The 20,659-nt window shown below is 57.9% G+C and overlaps 3 pseudogenes; all 3 read right to left on the bottom strand.

Annotated features, from left to right (window-relative positions):
- Window positions 1–4,941: 4,941 nt before the first annotated feature.
- LOC123629509 lies at window positions 4,942–5,033 on the bottom strand (annotated as a pseudogene).
- A 5,954-nt stretch (window positions 5,034–10,987) lies between these two features.
- On the bottom strand, window positions 10,988–11,079 carry LOC123629508 (annotated as a pseudogene).
- A 5,947-nt stretch (window positions 11,080–17,026) lies between these two features.
- On the bottom strand, window positions 17,027–17,118 carry LOC123629514 (annotated as a pseudogene).
- Window positions 17,119–20,659: the final 3,541 nt, after the last annotated feature.

Raw genomic sequence — 20,659 nt, 5'->3', positions numbered from 1 at the left:
TTTGTTTCTATCTATTTTTAATTTTCCAGATAATTTATTTCTCTCTCTTTGTAGGGACGGGACGGGACGGGGAGGGGCTGGGCGAGGAGGGGGCGGTGTCTCGCTCTTGCTGAGGCTGGTCTCCAACTCCTGACCTTGAGCGATCCTCCCGCCTCGGCCTCCCAGAGTGCTAGGATTACAGGCGGGAGCCACTGCGCCCGGCCGTTTTTTCTATTTTCTATTTTTTTTATTTTTTAATTATGTAAGACTGACGGTGAGCACTGCCTGCCTGTGTTACTCCCTAGAGCTGACGGGTGAAGTTCCCAGCCTGTATCCCGGGGGGCCGTATGTCTCTTTATTACAAAAGCATCACTTGACTTGACTCCCTGCCACGCCCCCGCCCCCACCCCCGACCCACAACCAGGGATAACGGTGTGTACGTCCTCATCGACACATTATTTATGGCATTGGGGGAGGGGGCAGCAAAGGAAATACTGGTCCTGTAGAAGAAACATTCCCTCGCTCCACCGGTGGATCCAGTATGATCTTTATGTCCCAGAACTTGGTTCTGCTCTCCCTTTTAGTAGTGGGACGATGACCACTGCACTGGCACCAGCACCGCCCACACCAGCAGCGCCCCCGCCCCCCTACCGCCACACCACCACCACCATCACCGCCACCATAATTTTCCTATACCTTGTTCGGTTGGGGGATTTTTTTTTTGAGGCAGAGTCTCCCTCTGTTGCCCGGGCTAGACTGAGTTCCGTGGTGTCAGCCTAGCTCACCGCAACCTCAAACTCCTGGGCTTCAGTGATCCTACTGCCTCAGCCTCCCCAGTAGCTGGGAATACAGGCATGCGCCAGCATGCCCAGCTAATTTTATATGTGTGTGTGTGTGTGTGTGTGTGTGTGTGTGTCGGTGTATATACATATATATGTGTGGCCGTGTATATACATATACCGGAACGTGGCCCGACTGCAGTGACACCAGCTCCGTTAAGTCGTTCTGTGGGTAGGGAAAGAATTTAACCGGATAGGCCCCATCGATCGCTCATCTGTTCTGATAGTTTTGTGGCAGCCGTTTCCTGCCCCTTTCTTTCCTCTCTCTGTCTCTCTCCCCCGCCCCCACTCCCACCCCCAAATTTTTTCTAAGAAGACATTTAGGATGTCAGATTCTGGCCACGTGCCCCCCTGGGCACAGGGGACCAGCAAAGACAAAGGTCTTTGGTACCAAGTGTTCATTCCACGGTGACAGATATTGCCACGCTTCTACTGTCCGGGCCTTGAGATCGTCAGTGGGTCAACTGTGAAACTCCCTGTACTCGACTTCCCTCTCGGGTAGGTCCCCGTCCCAACCCGCCGGCTCCTAGCACACACCCAGTGTCACTCTCTCCTCTCGGGGGATAAAGTTCCAGATGATCCGATCCGCTCCAAGGAGGAAGGGGAGCTGGCCGGGCCGCCCACTGTGCGCCCCACCCCCACCCCTGCCCACCCCCGTCATAGGGTCCCTTCTTTTCAGGCTGACACTGGCACCGGTTGTCGGGTGTCACCTAGCGGCCACTCTGATCAGCCATCGTGATCGCGGAAAGCCAGGTGACGTTGGGAGTTTAAGAGCTGACTCCCCGGGGCGGGGTGGGGGGTGGAGGGGGGGTGGAGGGCGGGGCGTGGTTCGGATCAGCGGCGGGGAGTAGAGCACGACCGGTCCCACTCCCTTCTTCCTGGGCCCGCAGCTCTGGGCCCCGCCCGAGGCAGCCCTCGCCTCTGGCGGCTCTCCGCCCACCCGCCCTGTTGTCTGCGGGAGGCGCCCCTCCTCCCGCTCCCTGCCTCCTCCCGGGACCATAGGCCTGTGCCCCTAGGTTTTTTTCTTTTTTTTTCACCCTTGTGTTTGTCTGTGTTTTATCTTGTTTTGTAGGCTTACTGAATATCATCTCGGATAAAAATTTAAATCACAGAATGCCTCATATTATATAACAAGATGTAGCGTTTTATCCTATGCCGAGAACGATGCGTTTTTCTCTTCGGGTCCATTTTCCTGTCCCGGAAGAAATACGAAGTTGCCCGTGATCCTTCCCCGATCATCTTCCAGATTCCTCGACTCGGAAACACTGTGAAGACGACGTATTCGATCGTATATCTCTGCGTGTGCACGTGGGCGCCCATACCTATTTCTTTTCGGCATCGGGCTCATATCTTTTGGCACCTAGGGGGGAAAAAAGAAGAAACCAAAAAAGGACAGAAAGATGTTCTGTCCTTTTACGCTCTCCTCCCCCAACCCCCCCAACTTTTGGGAACTCGTAGTCTGGCCTATGTCCCCAAGCAAGTTAAATCTTTTGTTAAAACTCCCAAGTGGTCCCCTGCCCCCAGGTGGGTGGCCGGCAGAGTTCACAGAGTTCACAGGCTTTGTTTTTGGCAGAGCCTGGACCATTGAAATCATTAACCTCAATCATTGCTAAAGCTGAGAACCACACGCTCCCCCCACCCATCCCCACCCACCCCCATCGCCCGCCTCCCGCGCCCTTTAAAAGCTCTCTATTTCTGCCCAGCCCTATGTTCGGGAACTTTGGGGGCTTGAGATGGGAAGGTCTACCTCATTTCCTCCTTTACCGGCCAAATAGACTCCCTCTTTTCTTCCTCCTCACACAGCTTGTCCTCGCTATTTGCCTCGTGGGCAATCGGCGGAGTTTTCGGTAACACCGAGACTTCTAAGTTGTGTCATCGGTCTTCTTTCTCTTTTTACTTTCTTTCCTCTTTCCTTTTTCTGTCTTTTTTTTTTTTTTTTTTTTTTTGAGGCAGGATTCCTTTCACTCTGTCCTCTCCCAGCCAGGCCGCCTTAGCCTGATTGTAGCTCACGGCAAGCTTCAAATCCAGGGCTTAAGTGATCCTCTCTGCCTCAGCCTTCTGAGCCGCTGGGATTATAGGCAGATGCTGCCACACCAGGCATAATTTTTCTTTTTTTATATTTTGTTGGTAGAGACGAGGTCTCATCGTGTTACCCAGGCTGGTCTCCGGCTGCTGGGCTCAAGTCATGCTCCCGTCTCTGCCTCCCAAGTTGCTGGGGTCACAGGCATGAGCCACGGTGGCCAGCCAGGTTATTGAAAGGCGATCACTTTGCTATGCTGATACGAAACCCCAAATGTGCGAGTGTAAGGCACCAGACGGAGGGAGTCCCCGCACTACATTGTCACGGCCGTTGAGGGTGGCTCACGAAAAAGCTGGGATGGGGGTACACGGGAGTGATCAAGGGGATATATTCTAGTGGGATAGCGGAAATATAGAATGTCCTGAAAAACACGAAGTGTCAGAATGCCACAGCAGTCAGTAGCTCACAAACTTCCGTTCCATTGTGTCATGGCAGGCGGCTTACTTTTCTCCTCCTCCCTCGGGATGAGTAAAGCCTGACATAGAAAATGTCTACGTCTCATCCAAATCCGTCAAGACGATGGAAGGGGGAACTGGGAGAGGAATAAAGAAAAAACCAGGAAGAAGCAAATCCAGGGAGAAGGGGGACGAGGAGGAGCAGGAGGAAACTGCCTCCCCTGCCCCCGTGCTACCCAACGATACGTGAAGAATGGCCTCTTCCCTCACCTCCCACCCCGCAACTGTGCCTGGAGGTGTACCCTACGGCTACGGTCCTAAAAGAATGTATGACTACTTATAATAATGGAAGAAATGCGGTCTGATAGGTCTTTGTGCAGTGGGACACCTACCCGGCCAGGGCACTCACGGTGAATGGAGCTTGCAGGGCGGGCGGGAGGTTGCTCTGGGTGAGGCTGTGAGTTAGAGCGCCCCTCGTCCTGGGAAACGGGGTGCGGCCGGAAGGGCGGCCGCCCCCTCGCCCGTCACGCAACGCACGTTCGTGGGGAACCTGGTGCTAAACCATTCGTAGACGACCTGCTTCTGGGTCGGGGTTTCGTACGTAGCAGAGCAGCTCCCTGGCTGCGATCTATTGAAAGTCAGCCCTCGACACAAGGGTTTGTCCCGGCGGGCGGGTGCGCGCGCGCGCGCGCGCGCGCGTCCGGCCGGCCGGCGGCGGCCCCGCGGGGCGCGGGTCTCCCCGGGTCCGTCGGTCACCGCCTCCTCGGCCCCTCCCGTCGCTCCGGCCCTCCGCGCTGCCTCGGCCCCTCCCGCGCCAGGGCTACGGCGGGGTGTGGGGGGGGGGTGCGCGCGCGGGCACGCGGTGTGTCGGTCGGGGGCGCCGGGGAAGGTGGAGGGGGCGGCCCTCCCCTCCCCTCCCCTCCAGGCCGCGCCCGGAGTCACGCCTCGGGGTGGACCCCGACTCCCACCACGCGGCCTCCTCCCCGCGCGACCCTTCGGGGCTCGTCCTCCGGGCTGGGATCGGGGTTCCCCGGAGGAGCGCGATGGTCGGTGGGTGGGGGAGACGGGGCGACCGAGGCGCCGGCGGGGGAGGGGCCGCGCCGGTCTGGCCGCCGCGGCCCTCTCCGTCGCCGCGGGGGTGGAAGCGGTGGCCCTCCGGTCGGGGGGACCGGCCGGTCGCCCCCGCCCTTCTTTCCCCCGAGAGTCGGGGTCGACCAGGAGGCCGGCGGGCCCCCGTGAGGGTAGGACGGCGGGGACCCGCTGTCTCCGCGCTCGCGCCCCCGCCGGCGTCGCGCGCCGACGCCGCGGTACGCGGGGTCGACCAGATGTCCCCGTCACACTCAAGTCTCGGCGGGACCGCGGCCGGGGCCGGGCTCCTCGACGCTATGCCAGCGGTCACCGCCAGAGGGCTCCGTCCTCGCGGACTTCTCCACTCTTTTCTTTTCGTCTCCCTCCTCCCGCCCCGTCCCCGCCTCCCTCTCCCCCGCCCCGCTAGCTCGCTCGCTCGCTCCTTCTTCCTTGCTTCGCTTCCAACCCCCCCCCCCGCCCCCTGATTTCCTCCGCACGCGCGCAGTTATCAGGCTCACGAACTCTCCCGGGGACCTGGCGTGACTTTCATCGCAAACCGCCCCCCCCAATCATGGTTTCACGTCACGCGGGGGATGTGCCGACACAGCAGGAGGCACACCTCACACGTGCGTGTGAACACGCAATCACCACGTTTATGAACTGGAAAGGGATCTGTCGGGTGTGACTTTGCGATCACTTCCCCTCCCCCCACCCCCCGCTGAGAATGAGTTTCCCCGGCCTCCTGTGGCCGCCTGGTAATCGCCTGCAGACGCCGTGGCCCGGGTCCGCCACAGGTTGCCCTCGGCTTCCCTTCGCGCAGTGCCCTGGGGTCCACCAGATGTCTCTGGCCAATTGGGGCCGTAGTGTGCCGTTGACGGTGTGGTCACTAGGTGTCGCTCCGGGCTCAGTATTCTTCCTTCTCGCTGTGACTTTGGTCTCTTTTGTTCAAAACTTCTTTCTTCCTTCCCCTTTTTCCCTGTTTCCATTCTCCCTTTTTCATCTCTTTCTCTCTTTTTGTTGCTTTTTTCGCGGCACATGGGTGATGTGTGTGTGTGTGTGTGTGTGTATGTGTGTGTGTGTGGAGGAAACGCGGCGTGAGGGAGAAGACACATCTCACACGTGCACGGGAACACCCGATCGTCACGCTTCTGAGTACCGACCGATGGATCTGGTACCGAATTTTTAATAGTTTTCTTCTATCTCTCTCTCTCTCCCTCCCTCTCTCTCTCTCTCCCCCCTCCCTCCCTCCCTCCCTCTCTCTCCCTCTCTCTCTCCACCGTGTCTCTCTCCCCCCCCTCCCCCTCGCCCTCTTCTTCTGCCTCTCCCTCTCTCTCTCTCTCTCCCTCTCCCTCTCCTCCTCCTTCTCTTCCCTCCCTCCTTCCCTCTCTCTCTCTCTCTCTCTCTCCCCCCCATCCCTCTCCTCCTCCTACTCTTCCCTCCCTCTCTTTTTCTCTCTGTCACTCTCGCCCTCTCTCCCTCTCTCTCTCTCTCTCTCTCTTTCTTTTGTTTCTCTTTCCTCTTTTCTTTCTCACAGGGTCTCTTTGTGTTGCCCTCGCTAGTGTGGCGTGGCGTCAGTCTAGCTCACAGCAACCTCAAACTCCTCGACTTAAGCGATCCTTCTGCCTCAGCCTCCCGAATACCTGGGAATACCAGCACGTGCCACTGTGCCCGGCTAAGTTTGTTTCTATCTATTTTTAATTTTCCAGATAATTTATTTCTCTCTCTTTGTAGGGACGGGACGGGACGGGGAGGGGCTGGGCGAGGAGGGGGCGGTGTCTCGCTCTTGCTGAGGCTGGTCTCCAACTCCTGACCTTGAGCGATCCTCCCGCCTCGGCCTCCCAGAGTGCTAGGATTACAGGCGGGAGCCACTGCGCCCGGCCGTTTTTTCTATTTTCTATTTTTTTTATTTTTTAATTATGTAAGACTGACGGTGAGCACTGCCTGCCTGTGTTACTCCCTAGAGCTGACGGGTGAAGTTCCCAGCCTGTATCCCGGGGGGCCGTATGTCTCTTTATTACAAAAGCATCACTTGACTTGACTCCCTGCCACGCCCCCGCCCCCACCCCCGACCCACAACCAGGGACAACGGTGTGTACGTCCTCATCGACACATTATTTATGGCATTGGGGGAGGGGGCAGCAAAGGAAATACTGGTCCTGTAGAAGAAACATTCCCTCGCTCCACCGGTGGATCCAGTATGATCTTTATGTCCCAGAACTTGGTTCTGCTCTCCCTTTTAGTAGTAGGACGATGACCACTGCACTGGCACCAGCACCGCCCACACCAGCAGCGCCCCCGCCCCCCTACCGCCACACCACCACCACCATCACCGCCACCATAATTTTCCTATACCTTGTTCGGTTGGGGGATTTTTTTTTTTGAGGCAGAGTCTCCCTCTGTTGCCCGGGCTAGACTGAGTTCCGTGGTGTCAGCCTAGCTCACCGCAACCTCAAACTCCTGGGCTTCAGTGATCCTACTGCCTCAGCCTCCCCAGTAGCTGGGAATACAGGCATGCGCCAGCATGCCCAGCTAATTTTATATGTGTGTGTGTGTGTGTGTGTGTGTGTGTGTGTGTGTGTGTGTCGGTGTATATACATATATATGTGTGGCCGTGTATATACATATACCGGAACGTGGCCCGACTGCAGTGACACCAGCTCCGTTAAGTCGTTCTGTGGGTAGGGAAAGAATTTAACCGGATAGGCCCCATCGATCGCTTATCTGTTCTGAGAGTTTTGTGGCAGCCGTTTCCTGCCCCTTTCTTTCCTCTCTCTGTCTCTCTCCCCCGCCCCCACTCCCACCCCCAAATTTTTTCTAAGAAGACATTTAGGATGTCAGATTCTGGCCACGTGCCCCCCGGGCACAGGGGACCAGCAAAGACAAAGGTCTTTGGTACCAAGTGTTCATTCCACGGTGACAGATATTGCCACGCTTCTACTGTCCGGGCCTTGAGATCGTCAGTGGGTCAACTGTGAAACTCCCTGTACTCGACTTCCCTCTCGGGTAGGTCCCCGTCCCAACCCGCCGGCTCCTAGCACACACCCAGTGTCACTCTCTCCTCTCGGGGGATAAAGTTCCAGATGATCCGATCCGCTCCAAGGAGGAAGGGGAGCTGGCCGGGCCGCCCACTGTGCGCCCCACCCCCACCCCTGCCCACCCCCCGTCATAGGGTCCCTTCTTTTCAGGCTGACACTGGCACCGGTTGTCGGGTGTCACCTAGCGGCCACTCTGATCAGCCATCGTGATCGCGGAAAGCCAGGTGACGTTGGGAGTTTAAGAGCTGACTCCCCGGGGCGGGGTGGGGGGTGGAGGGGGGGTGGAGGGCGGGGCGCGGTTCGGATCGGCGGCGGGGACTAGAGCACGACCGGTCCCACTTCCTTCTTCCTGGGCCCGCAGCTCTGGGCCCCGCCCGAGGCAGCCCTCGCCTCTGGCGGCTCTCCGCTCACCCGCCCTGTTGTCTGCGGGAGGGGCCCCTCCTCCCGCTCCCTGCCTCCTCCCGGGACCATAGGCCTGTGCCCCTAGGTTTTTTTTTTTTTTTTTACCCTTGTGTTTGTCTGTGTTTTATCTTGTTTTGTAGGCTTACTGAATATCATCTCGGATAAAAATTTAAATCACAGAATGCCTCATATTATATAACAAGATGTAGCGTTTTATCCTATGCCGAGAACGATGCGTTTTTCTCTTCGGGTCCATTTTCCTGTCCTGGAAGAAATACGAAGTTGCCCATGATCCTTCCCCGATCATCTTCCAGATTCCTCGACTCGGAAACACTGTGAAGACGACGTATTCGATCGTATATCTCTGCGTGTGCACGTGGGCGCCCATACCTATTTCTTTTCGGCACCGGGCTCATATCTTTTGGCACCTAGGGGGGAAAAAAGAAGTAACCAAAAAGGGACAGAAAGATGTTCTGTCCTTTTACGCTCTCCTCCCCCAACCCCCCCAACTTTTGGGAACTCGTAGTCTGGCCTATGTCCCCAAGCAAGTTAAATCTTTTGTTAAAACTCCCAAGTGGTCCCCTGCCCCCAGGTGGGTGGCCGGCAGAGTTCACAGAGTTCACAGGCTTTGTTTTTGGCAGAGCCTGGACCATTGAAATCATTAACCTCAATCATTGCTAAAGCTGAGAACCACACGCTCCCCCCCACCCATCCCCACCCACCCCCATCGCCCGCCTCCCGCGCCCTTTAAAAGCTCTCTATTTCTGCCCAGCCCTATGTTCGGGAACTTTGGGGGCTTGAGATGGGAAGGTCTACCTCATTTCCTCCTTTACCGGCCAAATAGACTCCCTCTTTTCTTCCTCCTCACACAGCTTGTCCTCGCTATTTGCCTCGTGGGCAATCGGCGGAGTTTTCGGTAACACCGAGACTTCTAAGTTGTGTCATCGGTCTTTTTTCTCTTTTTACTTTCTTTCCTCTTTCCTTTTTCTGTCTTTTTTTTTTTTTTTTTGAGACAGGATTCCTTTCACTCTGTCCTCTCCCAGCCAGGCCGCCTTAGCCTGATTGTAGCTCACGGCAAGCTTCAAATCCAGGGCTTAAGTGATCCTCTCTGCCTCAGCCTTCTGAGCCGCTGGGATTATAGGCAGATGCTGCCACACCAGGCATAATTTTTCTTTTTTTATATTTTGTTGGTAGAGACGAGGTCTCATCGTGTTACCCAGGCTGGTCTCCGGCTGCTGGGCTCAAGTCATGCTCCCGTCTCTGCCTCCCAAGTTGCTGGGGTCACAGGCATGAGCCACGGTGGCCAGCCAGGTTATTGAAAGGCGATCACTTTGCTATGCTGATACGAAACCCCAAATGTGCGAGTGTAAGGCACCAGACGGAGGGAGTCCCCGCACTACATTGTCACGGCCGTTGAGGGTGGCTCACGAAAAAGCTGGGATGGGGGTACACGGGAGTGATCAAGGGGATATATTCTAGTGGGATAGCGGAAATATAGAATGTCCTGAAAAACACGAAGTGTCAGAATGCCACAGCAGTCAGTAGCTCACAAACTTCCGTTCCATTGTGTCATGGCAGGCGGCTTACTTTTCTCCTCCTCCCTCGGGATGAGTAAAGCCTGACATAGAAAATGTCTACGTCTCATCCAAATCCGTCAAGACGATGGAAGGGGGAACTGGGAGAGGAATAAAGAAAAAACCAGGAAGAAGCAAATCCAGGGAGAAGGGGGACGAGGAGGAGCAGGAGGAAACTGCCTCCCCTGCCCCCGTGCTACCCAACGATACGTGAAGAATGGCCTCTTCCCTCACCTCCCACCCCGCAACTGTGCCTGGAGGTGTACCCTACGGCTACGGTCCTAAAAGAATGTATGACTACTTATAATAATGGAAGAAATGCGGTCTGATAGGTCTTTGTGCAGTGGGACACCTACCCGGCCAGGGCACTCACGGTGAATGGAGCTTGCAGGGCGGGCGGGAGGTTGCTCTGGGTGAGGCTGTGAGTTAGAGCGCCCCTCGTCCTGGGAAACGGGGTGCGGCCGGAAGGGCGGCCGCCCCCTCGCCCGTCACGCAACGCACGTTCGTGGGGAACCTGGTGCTAAACCATTCGTAGACGACCTGCTTCTGGGTCGGGGTTTCGTACGTAGCAGAGCAGCTCCCTGGCTGCGATCTATTGAAAGTCAGCCCTCGACACAAGGGTTTGTCCCGGCGGGCGGGTGCGCGCGCGCGCGCGCTGCGCGCGTCCGGCCGGCCGGCGGCGGCCCCGCGGGGCGCGGGTCTCCCCGGGTCCGTCGGTCACCGCCTCCTCGGCCCCTCCCGTCGCTCCGGCCCTCCGCGCTGCCTCGGCCCCTCCCGCGCCAGGGCTACGGCGGGGTGTGGGGGGGGGGTGCGCGCGCGGGCACGCGGTGTGTCGGTCGGGGGCGCCGGGGAAGGTGGAGGGGGCGGCCCTCCCCTCCCCTCCCCTCCAGGCCGCGCCCGGAGTCACGCCTCGGGGTGGACCCCGACTCCCACCACGCGGCCTCCTCCCCGCGCGACCCTTCGGGGCTCGTCCTCCGGGCTGGGATCGGGGTTCCCCGGAGGAGCGCGATGGTCGGTGGGTGGGGGAGACGGGGCGACCGAGGCGCCGGCGGGGGAGGGGCCGCGCCGGTCTGGCCGCCGCGGCCCTCTCCGTCGCCGCGGGGGTGGAAGCGGTGGCCCTCCGGTCGGGGGACCGGCCGGTCGCCCCCGCCCTTCTTTCCCCCGAGAGTCGGGGTCGACCAGGAGGCCGGCGGGCCCCCGTGAGGGTAGGACGGCGGGGACCCGCTGTCTCCGCGCTCGCGCCCCCCGCCGGCGTCGCGCGCCGACGCCGCGGTACGCGGGGTCGACCAGATGTCCCCGTCACACTCAAGTCTCGGCGGGACCGCGGCCGGGGCCGGGCTCCTCGACGCTATGCCAGCGGTCACCGCCAGAGGGCTCCGTCCTCGCGGACTTCTCCACTCTTTTCTTTTCGTCTCCCTCCTCCCGCCCCGTCCCCGCCTCCCTCTCCCCCGCCCCGCTAGCTCGCTCGCTCGCTCCTTCTTCCTTGCTTCGCTTCCAACCCCCCCCCCCCGCCCCCTGATTTCCTCCGCACGCGCGCAGTTATCAGGCTCACGAACTCTCCCGGGGACCTGGCGTGACTTTCATCGCAAACCGCCCCCCCCCAATCATGGTTTCACGTCACGCGGGGGATGTGCCGACACAGCAGGAGGCACACCTCACACGTGCGTGTGAACACGCAATCACCACGTTTATGAACTGGAAAGGGATCTGTCGGGTGTGACTTTGCGATCACTTCCCCTCCCCCCACCCCCCGCTGAGAATGAGTTTCCCCGGCCTCCTGTGGCCGCCTGGTAATCGCCTGCAGACGCCGTGGCCCGGGTCCGCCACAGGTTGCCCTCGGCTTCCCTTCGCGCAGTGCCCTGGGGTCCACCAGATGTCTCTGGCCAATTGGGGCCGTAGTGTGCCGTTGACGGTGTGGTCACTAGGTGTCGCTCCGGGCTCAGTATTCTTCCTTCTCGCTGTGACTTTGGTCTCTTTTGTTCAAAACTTCTTTCTTCCTTCCCCTTTTTCCCTGTTTCCATTCTCCCTTTTTCATCTCTTTCTCTCTTTTTGTTGCTTTTTTCGCGGCACATGGGTGATGTGTGTGTGTGTGTGTGTGTGTATGTGTGTGTGTGTGGAGGAAACGCGGCGTGAGGGAGAAGACACATCTCACACGTGCACGGGAACACCCGATCGTCACGCTTCTGAGTACCGACCGATGGATCTGGTACCGAATTTTTAATAGTTTTCTTCTATCTCTCTCTCTCTCCCTCCCTCTCTCTCTCTCTCCCCCCTCCCTCCCTCCCTCCCTCTCTCTCCCTCTCTCTCTCCACCGTGTCTCTCTCCCCCCCTCCCCCTCGCCCTCTTCTTCTGCCTCTCCCTCTCTCTCTCTCTCTCCCTCTCCCTCTCCTCCTCCTTCTCTTCCCTCCCTCCTTCCCTCTCTCTCTCTCTCTCTCTCTCCCCCCCATCCCTCTCCTCCTCCTACTCTTCCCTCCCTCTCTTTTTCTCTCTGTCACTCTCGCCCTCTCTCCCTCTCTCTCTCTCTCTCTCTCTTTCTTTTGTTTCTCTTTCCTCTTTTCTTTCTCACAGGGTCTCTTTGTGTTGCCCTCGCTAGTGTGGCGTGGCGTCAGTCTAGCTCACAGCAACCTCAAACTCCTCGACTTAAGCGATCCTTCTGCCTCAGCCTCCCGAATACCTGGGAATACCAGCACGTGCCACTGTGCCCGGCTAAGTTTGTTTCTATCTATTTTTAATTTTCCAGATAATTTATTTCTCTCTCTTTGTAGGGACGGGACGGGACGGGGAGGGGCTGGGCGAGGAGGGGGCGGTGTCTCGCTCTTGCTGAGGCTGGTCTCCAACTCCTGACCTTGAGCGATCCTCCCGCCTCGGCCTCCCAGAGTGCTAGGATTACAGGCGGGAGCCACTGCGCCCGGCCGTTTTTTCTATTTTCTATTTTTTTTATTTTTTAATTATGTAAGACTGACGGTGAGCACTGCCTGCCTGTGTTACTCCCTAGAGCTGACGGGTGAAGTTCCCAGCCTGTATCCCGGGGGGCCGTATGTCTCTTTATTACAAAAGCATCACTTGACTTGACTCCCTGCCACGCCCCCGCCCCCACCCCCGACCCACAACCAGGGACAACGGTGTGTACGTCCTCATCGACACATTATTTATGGCATTGGGGGAGGGGGCAGCAAAGGAAATACTGGTCCTGTAGAAGAAACATTCCCTCGCTCCACCAGTGGATCCAGTATGATCTTTATGTCCCAGAACTTGGTTCTGCTCTCCCTTTTAGTAGTAGGACGATGACCACTGCACTGGCACCAGCACCGCCCACACCAGCAGCGCCCCCGCCCCCCTACCGCCACACCACCACCACCATCACCGCCACCATAATTTTCCTATACCTTGTTCGGTTGGGGGATTTTTTTTTTTGAGGCAGAGTCTCCCTCTGTTGCCCGGGCTAGACTGAGTTCCGTGGTGTCAGCCTAGCTCACCGCAACCTCAAACTCCTGGGCTTCAGTGATCCTACTGCCTCAGCCTCCCCAGTAGCTGGGAATACAGGCATGCGCCAGCATGCCCAGCTAATTTTATATGTGTGTGTGTGTGTGTGTGTGTGTGTGTGTGTGTGTGTGTGTGTCGGTGTATATACATATATATGTGTGGCCGTGTATATACATATACCGGAACGTGGCCCGACTGCAGTGACACCAGCTCCGTTAAGTCGTTCTGTGGGTAGGGAAAGAATTTAACCGGATAGGCCCCATCGATCGCTTATCTGTTCTGAGAGTTTTGTGGCAGCCGTTTCCTGCCCCTTTCTTTCCTCTCTCTGTCTCTCTCCCCCGCCCCCACTCCCACCCCCAAATTTTTTCTAAGAAGACATTTAGGATGTCAGATTCTGGCCACGTGCCCCCCGGGCACAGGGGACCAGCAAAGACAAAGGTCTTTGGTACCAAGTGTTCATTCCACGGTGACAGATATTGCCACGCTTCTACTGTCCGGGCCTTGAGATCGTCAGTGGGTCAACTGTGAAACTCCCTGTACTCGACTTCCCTCTCGGGTAGGTCCCCGTCCCAACCCGCCGGCTCCTAGCACACACCCAGTGTCACTCTCTCCTCTCGGGGGATAAAGTTCCAGATGATCCGATCCGCTCCAAGGAGGAAGGGGAGCTGGCCGGGCCGCCCACTGTGCGCCCCACCCCCACCCCTGCCCACCCCCGTCATAGGGTCCCTTCTTTTCAGGCTGACACTGGCACCGGTTGTCGGGTGTCACCTAGCGGCCACTCTGATCAGCCATCGTGATCGCGGAAAGCCAGGTGACGTTGGGAGTTTAAGAGCTGACTCCCCGGGGCGGGGTGGGGGGTGGAGGGGGGGTGGAGGGCGGGGCGCGGTTCGGATCGGCGGCGGGGACTAGAGCACGACCGGTCCCACTTCCTTCTTCCTGGGCCCGCAGCTCTGGGCCCCGCCCGAGGCAGCCCTCGCCTCTGGCGGCTCTCCGCTCACCCGCCCTGTTGTCTGCGGGAGGGGCCCCTCCTCCCGCTCCCTGCCTCCTCCCGGGACCATAGGCCTGTGCCCCTAGGTTTTTTTTTTTTTTTTTACCCTTGTGTTTGTCTGTGTTTTATCTTGTTTTGTAGGCTTACTGAATATCATCTCGGATAAAAATTTAAATCACAGAATGCCTCATATTATATAACAAGATGTAGCGTTTTATCCTATGCCGAGAACGATGCGTTTTTCTCTTCGGGTCCATTTTCCTGTCCTGGAAGAAATACGAAGTTGCCCATGATCCTTCCCCGATCATCTTCCAGATTCCTCGACTCGGAAACACTGTGAAGACGACGTATTCGATCGTATATCTCTGCGTGTGCACGTGGGCGCCCATACCTATTTCTTTTCGGCACCGGGCTCATATCTTTTGGCACCTAGGGGGGAAAAAAGAAGTAACCAAAAAGGGACAGAAAGATGTTCTGTCCTTTTACGCTCTCCTCCCCCAACCCCCCCAACTTTTGGGAACTCGTAGTCTGGCCTATGTCCCCAAGCAAGTTAAATCTTTTGTTAAAACTCCCAAGTGGTCCCCTGCCCCCAGGTGGGTGGCCGGCAGAGTTCACAGAGTTCACAGGCTTTGTTTTTGGCAGAGCCTGGACCATTGAAATCATTAACCTCAATCATTGCTAAAGCTGAGAACCACACGCTCCCCCCACCCATCCCCACCCACCCCCATCGCCCGCCTCCCGCGCCCTTTAAAAGCTCTCTATTTCTGCCCAGCCCTATGTTCGGGAACTTTGGGGGCTTGAGATGGGAAGGTCTACCTCATTTCCTCCTTTACCGGCCAAATAGACTCCCTCTTTTCTTCCTCCTCACACAGCTTGTCCTCGCTATTTGCCTCGTGGGCAATCGGCGGAGTTTTCGGTAACACCGAGACTTCTAAGTTGTGTCATCGGTCTTTTTTCTCTTTTTACTTTCTTTCCTCTTTCCTTTTTCTGTCTTTTTTTTTTTTTTTTTGAGACAGGATTCCTTTCACTCTGTCCTCTCCCAGCCAGGCCGCCTTAGCCTGATTGTAGCTCACGGCAAGCTTCAAATCCAGGGCTTAAGTGATCCTCTCTGCCTCAGCCTTCTGAGCCGCTGGGATTATAGGCAGATGCTGCCACACCAGGCATAATTTTTCTTTTTTTATATTTTGTTGGTAGAGACGAGGTCTCATCGTGTTACCCAGGCTGGTCTCCGGCTGCTGGGCTCAAGTCATGCTCCCGTCTCTGCCTCCCAAGTTGCTGGGGTCACAGGCATGAGCCACGGTGGCCAGCCAGGTTATTGAAAGGCGATCACTTTGCTATGCTGATACGAAACCCCAAATGTGCGAGTGTAAGGCACCAGACGGAGGGAGTCCCCGCACTACATTGTCACGGCCGTTGAGGGTGGCTCACGAAAAAGCTGGGATGGGGGTACACGGGAGTGATCAAGGGGATATATTCTAGTGGGATAGCGGAAATATAGAATGTCCTGAAAAACACGAAGTGTCAGAATGCCACAGCAGTCAGTAGCTCACAAACTTCCGTTCCATTGTGTCATGGCAGGCGGCTTACTTTTCTCCTCCTCCCTCGGGATGAGTAAAGCCTGACATAGAAAATGTCTACGTCTCATCCAAATCCGTCAAGACGATGGAAGGGGGAACTGGGAGAGGAATAAAGAAAAAACCAGGAAGAAGCAAATCCAGGGAGAAGGGGGACGAGGAGGAGCAGGAGGAAACTGCCTCCCCTGCCCCCGTGCTACCCAACGATACGTGAAGAATGGCCTCTTCCCTCACCTCCCACCCCGCAACTGTGCCTGGAGGTGTACCCTACGGCTACGGTCCTAAAAGAATGTATGACTACTTATAATAATGGAAGAAATGCGGTCTGATAGGTCTTTGTGCAGTGGGACACCTACCCGGCCAGGGCACTCACGGTGAATGGAGCTTGCAGGGCGGGCGGGAGGTTGCTCTGGGTGAGGCTGTGAGTTAGAGCGCCCCTCGTCCTGGGAAACGGGGTGCGGCCGGAAGGGCGGCCGCCCCCTCGCCCGTCACGCAACGCACGTTCGTGGGGAACCTGGTGCTAAACCATTCGTAGACGACCTGCTTCTGGGTCGGGGTTTCGTACGTAGCAGAGCAGCTCCCTGGCTGCGATCTATTGAAAGTCAGCCCTCGACACAAGGGTTTGTCCCGGCGGGCGGGTGCGCGCGCGCGCGCGCGCGCGTCCGGCCGGCCGGCGGCGGCCCCGCGGGGCGCGGGTCTCCCCGGGTCCGTCGGTCACCGCCTCCTCGGCCCCTCCCGTCGCTCCGGCCCTCCGCGCTGCCTCGGCCCCTCCCGCGCCAGGGCTACGGCGGGGTGTGGGGGGGGGTGCGCGCGCGGGCACGCGGTGTGTCGGTCGGGGGCGCCGGGGAAGGTGGAGGGGGCGGCCCTCCCCTCCCCTCCCCTCCAGGCCGCGCCCGGAGTCACGCCTCGGGGTGGACCCCGACTCCCACCACGCGGCCTCCTCCCCGCGCGACCCTTCGGGGCTCGTCCTCCGGGCTGGGATCGGGGTTCCCCGGAGGAGCGCGATGGTCGGTGGGTGGGGGAGACGGGGCGACCGAGGCGCCGGCGGGGGAGGGGCCGCGCCGGTCTGGCCGCCGCGGCCCTCTCCGTCGCCGCGGGGGTGGAAGCGGTGGCCCTCCGGTCGGGGGGACCGGCCGGTCGCCCCCGCCCTTCTTTCCCCCGAGAGTCGGGGTCGACCAGGAGGCCGGCGGGCCCCCGTGAGGGTAGGACGGCGGGGACCCGCTGTCTCCGCGCTCGCGCCCCCGCCGGCGTCGCGCGCCGACGCCGCGGTACGCGGGGTCGACCAGATGTCCCCGTCACACTCAAGTCTCGGCGGGACCGCGGCCGGGGCCGGGCTCCTCGACGCTATGCCAGCGGTCACCGCCAGAGGGCTCCGTCCTCGCGGACTTCTCCACTCTTTTCTTTTCGTCTCCCTCCTCCCGCCCCGTCCCCGCCTCCCTCTCCCCCCCCCCGCTAGCTCGCTCGCTCGCTCCTTCTTCCTTGCTTCGCTTCCAACCCCCCCCCCCCGCCCCCTGATTTCCTCCGACGCGCGCAGTTATCAGGCTCACGAACTCTCCCGGGGACCTGGCGTGACTTTCATCGCAAACCGCCCCCCCCAATCATGGTTTCACGTCACGCGGGGGATGTGCCGACACAGCAGGAGGCACACCTCACACGTGCGTGTGAACACGCAATCACCACGTTTATGAACTGGAAAGGGATCTGTCGGGTGTGACTTTGCGATCACTTCCCCTCCCCCCACCCCCCGCTGAGAATGAGTTTCCCCGGCCTCCTGTGGCCGCCTGGTAATCGCCTGCAGACGCCGTGGCCCGGGTCCGCCACAGGTTGCCCTCGGCTTCCCTTCGCGCAGTGCCCTGGGGTCCACCAGATGTCTCTGGCCAATTGGGGCCGTAGTGTGCCGTTGACGGTGTGGTCACTAGGTGTCGCTCCGGGCTCAGTATTCTTCCTTCTCGCTGTGACTTTGGTCTCTTTTGTTCAAAACTTCTTTCTTCCTTCCCCTTTTTCCCTGTTTCCATTCTCCCTTTTTCATCTCTTTCTCTCTTTTTGTTGCTTTTTTCGCGGCACATGGGTGATGTGTGTGTGTGTGTGTGTGTGTATGTGTGTGTGTGTGGAGGAAACGCGGCGTGAGGGAGAAGACACATCTCACACGTGCACGGGAACACCCGATCGTCACGCTTCTGAGTACCGACCGATGGATCTGGTACCGAATTTTTAATAGTTTTCTTCTATCTCTCTCTCTCTCCCTCCCTCTCTCTCTCTCTCCCCCCTCCCTCCCTCCCTCCCTCTCTCTCCCTCCCTCTCTCTCCCTCTCTCTCTCCCCCGTGTCTCTCTCCCCCCCCTCCCCCTCGCCCTCTTCTTCTGCCTCTCCCTCTCTCTCTCTCTCTCTCCCTCTCCCTCTCCTCCTCCTTCTCTTCCCTCCCTCCTTCCCTCTCTCTCTCTCTCTCTCTCTCTCTCTCTCTCCCCCTATCCCTCACCTCCTCCTACTCTTCCCTCCCTCCCTTTTTCTCTCTGTCACTCTCGCCCTCTCTCCCTCTGTCTCTCTCTCTCTCTTTCTTTTGTTTCTCTTTCCTCTTTTCTTTCTCACAGGGTCTCTTTGTGTTGCCCTCGCTAGAGTGGCGTGGCGTCAGTCTAGCTCACAGCAACCTCAAACTCCTCGACTTAAGCGATCCTTCTGCCTCAGCCTCCCGAATACCTGGGAATACCAGCACGTGCCACTGTGCCCGGCTAAGTTTGTTTCTATCTATTTTTAATTTTCCAGATAATTTATTTCTCTCTCTTTGTAGGGACGGGACGGGACGGGGAGGGGCTGGGCGAGGAGGGGGCGGTGTCTCGCTCTTGCTGAGGCTGGTCTCCAACTCCTGACCTTGAGCGATCCTCCCGCCTCGGCCTCCCAGAGTGCTAGGATTACAGGCGGGAGCCACAGCGCCCGGCCGTTTTTTCTATTTTCTATTTTTTTTATTTTTTAATTATGTAAGACTGACGGTGAGCACTGCCTGCCTGTGTTACTCCCTAGAGCTGACGGGTGAAGTTCCCAGCCTGTATCCCGGGGGGCCGTATGTCTCTTTATTACAAAAGCATCACTTGACTTGACTCCCTGCCACGCCCCCGCCCCCACCCCCGACCCACAACCAGGGATAACGGTGTGTACGTCCTCATCGACACATTATTTATGGCATTGGGGGAGGGGGCAGCAAAGGAAATACTGGTCCTGTAGAAGAAACATTCCCTCGCTCCACCGGTGGATCCAGTATGATCTTTATGTCCCAGAACTTGGTTCTGCTCTCCCTTTTAGTAGTGGGACGATGACCACTGCACTGGCACCAGCACCGCCCACACCAGCAGCGCCCCCGCCCCCCTACCGCCACACCACCACCACCATCACCGCCACCATAATTTTCCTATACCTTGTTCGGTTGGGGGATTTTTTTTTTGAGGCAGAGTCTCCCTCTGTTGCCCGGGCTAGACTGAGTTCCGTGGTGTCAGCCTAGCTCACCGCAACCTCAAACTCCTGGGCTTCAGTGATCCTACTGCCTCAGCCTCCCCAGTAGCTGGGAATACAGGCATGCGCCAGCATGCCCAGCTAATTTTATATGTGTGTGTGTGTGTGTGTGTGTGTGTGTGTGTGTGTGTGTGTGTCGGTGTATATACATATATATGTGTGGCCGTGTATATACATATACCGGAACGTGGCCCGACTGCAGTGACACCAGCTACGTTAAGTCGTTCTGTGGGTAGGGAAAGAATTTAACCGGATAGGCCCCATCGATCGCTCATCTGTTCTGATAGTTTTGTGGCAGCCGTTTCCTGCCCCTTTCTTTCCTCTCTCTGTCTCTCTCCCCCGCCCCCACTCCCACCCCCAAATTTTTTCTAAGAAGACATTTAGGATGTCAGATTCTGGCCACGTGCCCCCCTGGGCACAGGGGACCAGCAAAGACAAAGGTCTTTGGTACCAAGTGTTCATTCCACGGTGACAGATATTGCCACGCTTCTACTGTCCGGGCCTTGAGATCGTCAGTGGGTCAACTGTGAAACTCCCTGTACTCGACTTCCCTCTCGGGTAGGTCCCCGTCCCAACCCGCCGGCTCCTAGCACACACCCAGTGTCACTCTCTCCTCTCGGGGGATAAAGTTCCAGATGATCCGATCCGCTCCAAGGAGGAAGGGGAGCTGGCCGGGCCGCCCACTGTGCGCCCCACCCCCACCCCTGCCCACCCCCGTCATAGGGTCCCTTCTTTTCAGGCTGACACTGGCACCGGTTGTCGGGTGTCACCTAGCGGCCACTCTGATCAGCCATCGTGATCGCGGAAAGCCAGGTGACGTTGGGAGTTTAAGAGCTGACTCTCCGGGGCGGGGTGGGGGGTGGAGGGGGGGTGGAGGGCGGGGCGTGGTTCGGATCAGCGGCGGGGAGTAGAGCACGACCGGTCCCACTCCCTTCTTCCTGGGCCCGCAGCTCTGGGCCCCGCCCGAGGCAGCCCTCGCCTCTGGCGGCTCTCCGCCCACCCGCCCTGTTGTCTGCGGGAGGCGCCCCTCCTCCCGCTCCCTGCCTCCTCCCGGGACCATAGGCCTGTGCCCCTAGGTTTTTTTCTTTTTTTTTCACCCTTGTGTTTGTCTGTGTTTTATCTTGTTTTGTAGGCTTACTGAATATCATCTCGGATAAAAATTTAAATCACAGAATGCCTCATATTATATAACAAGATGTAGCGTTTTATCCTATGCCGAGAACGATGCGTTTTTCTCTTCGGGTCCATTTTCCTGTCCCGGAAGAAATACGAAGTTGCCCGTGATCCTTCCCCGATCATCTTCCAGATTCCTCGACTCGGAAACACTGTGAAGACGACGTATTCGATCGTATATCTCTGCGTGTGCACGTGGGCGCCCATACCTATTTCTTTTCGGCATCGGGCTCATATCTTTTGGCACCTAGGGGGGAAAAAAGAAGAAACCAAAAAAGGACAGAAAGATGTTCTGTCCTTTTACGCTCTCCTCCCCCAACCCCCCCAACTTTTGGGAACTCGTAGTCTGGCCTATGTCCCCAAGCAAGTTAAATCTTTTGTTAAAACTCCCAAGTGGTCCCCTGCCCCCAGGTGGGTGGCCGGCAGAGTTCACAGAGTTGACAGGCTTTGTTTTTGGCAGAGCCTGGACCATTGAAATCATTAACCTCAATCATTGCTAAAGCTGAGAACCACACGCTCCCCCCACCCATCCCCACCCACCCCCATCGCCCGCCTCCCGCGCCCTTTAAA

This window comes from Lemur catta, unplaced genomic scaffold, assembly GCF_020740605.2.
Source record: "Lemur catta isolate mLemCat1 unplaced genomic scaffold, mLemCat1.pri scaffold_164_ctg1, whole genome shotgun sequence".
Classification (NCBI taxonomy): Eukaryota; Metazoa; Chordata; class Mammalia; order Primates; family Lemuridae; genus Lemur; species Lemur catta.
This window is presented reverse-complemented; position numbering and strand designations above follow the sequence as displayed.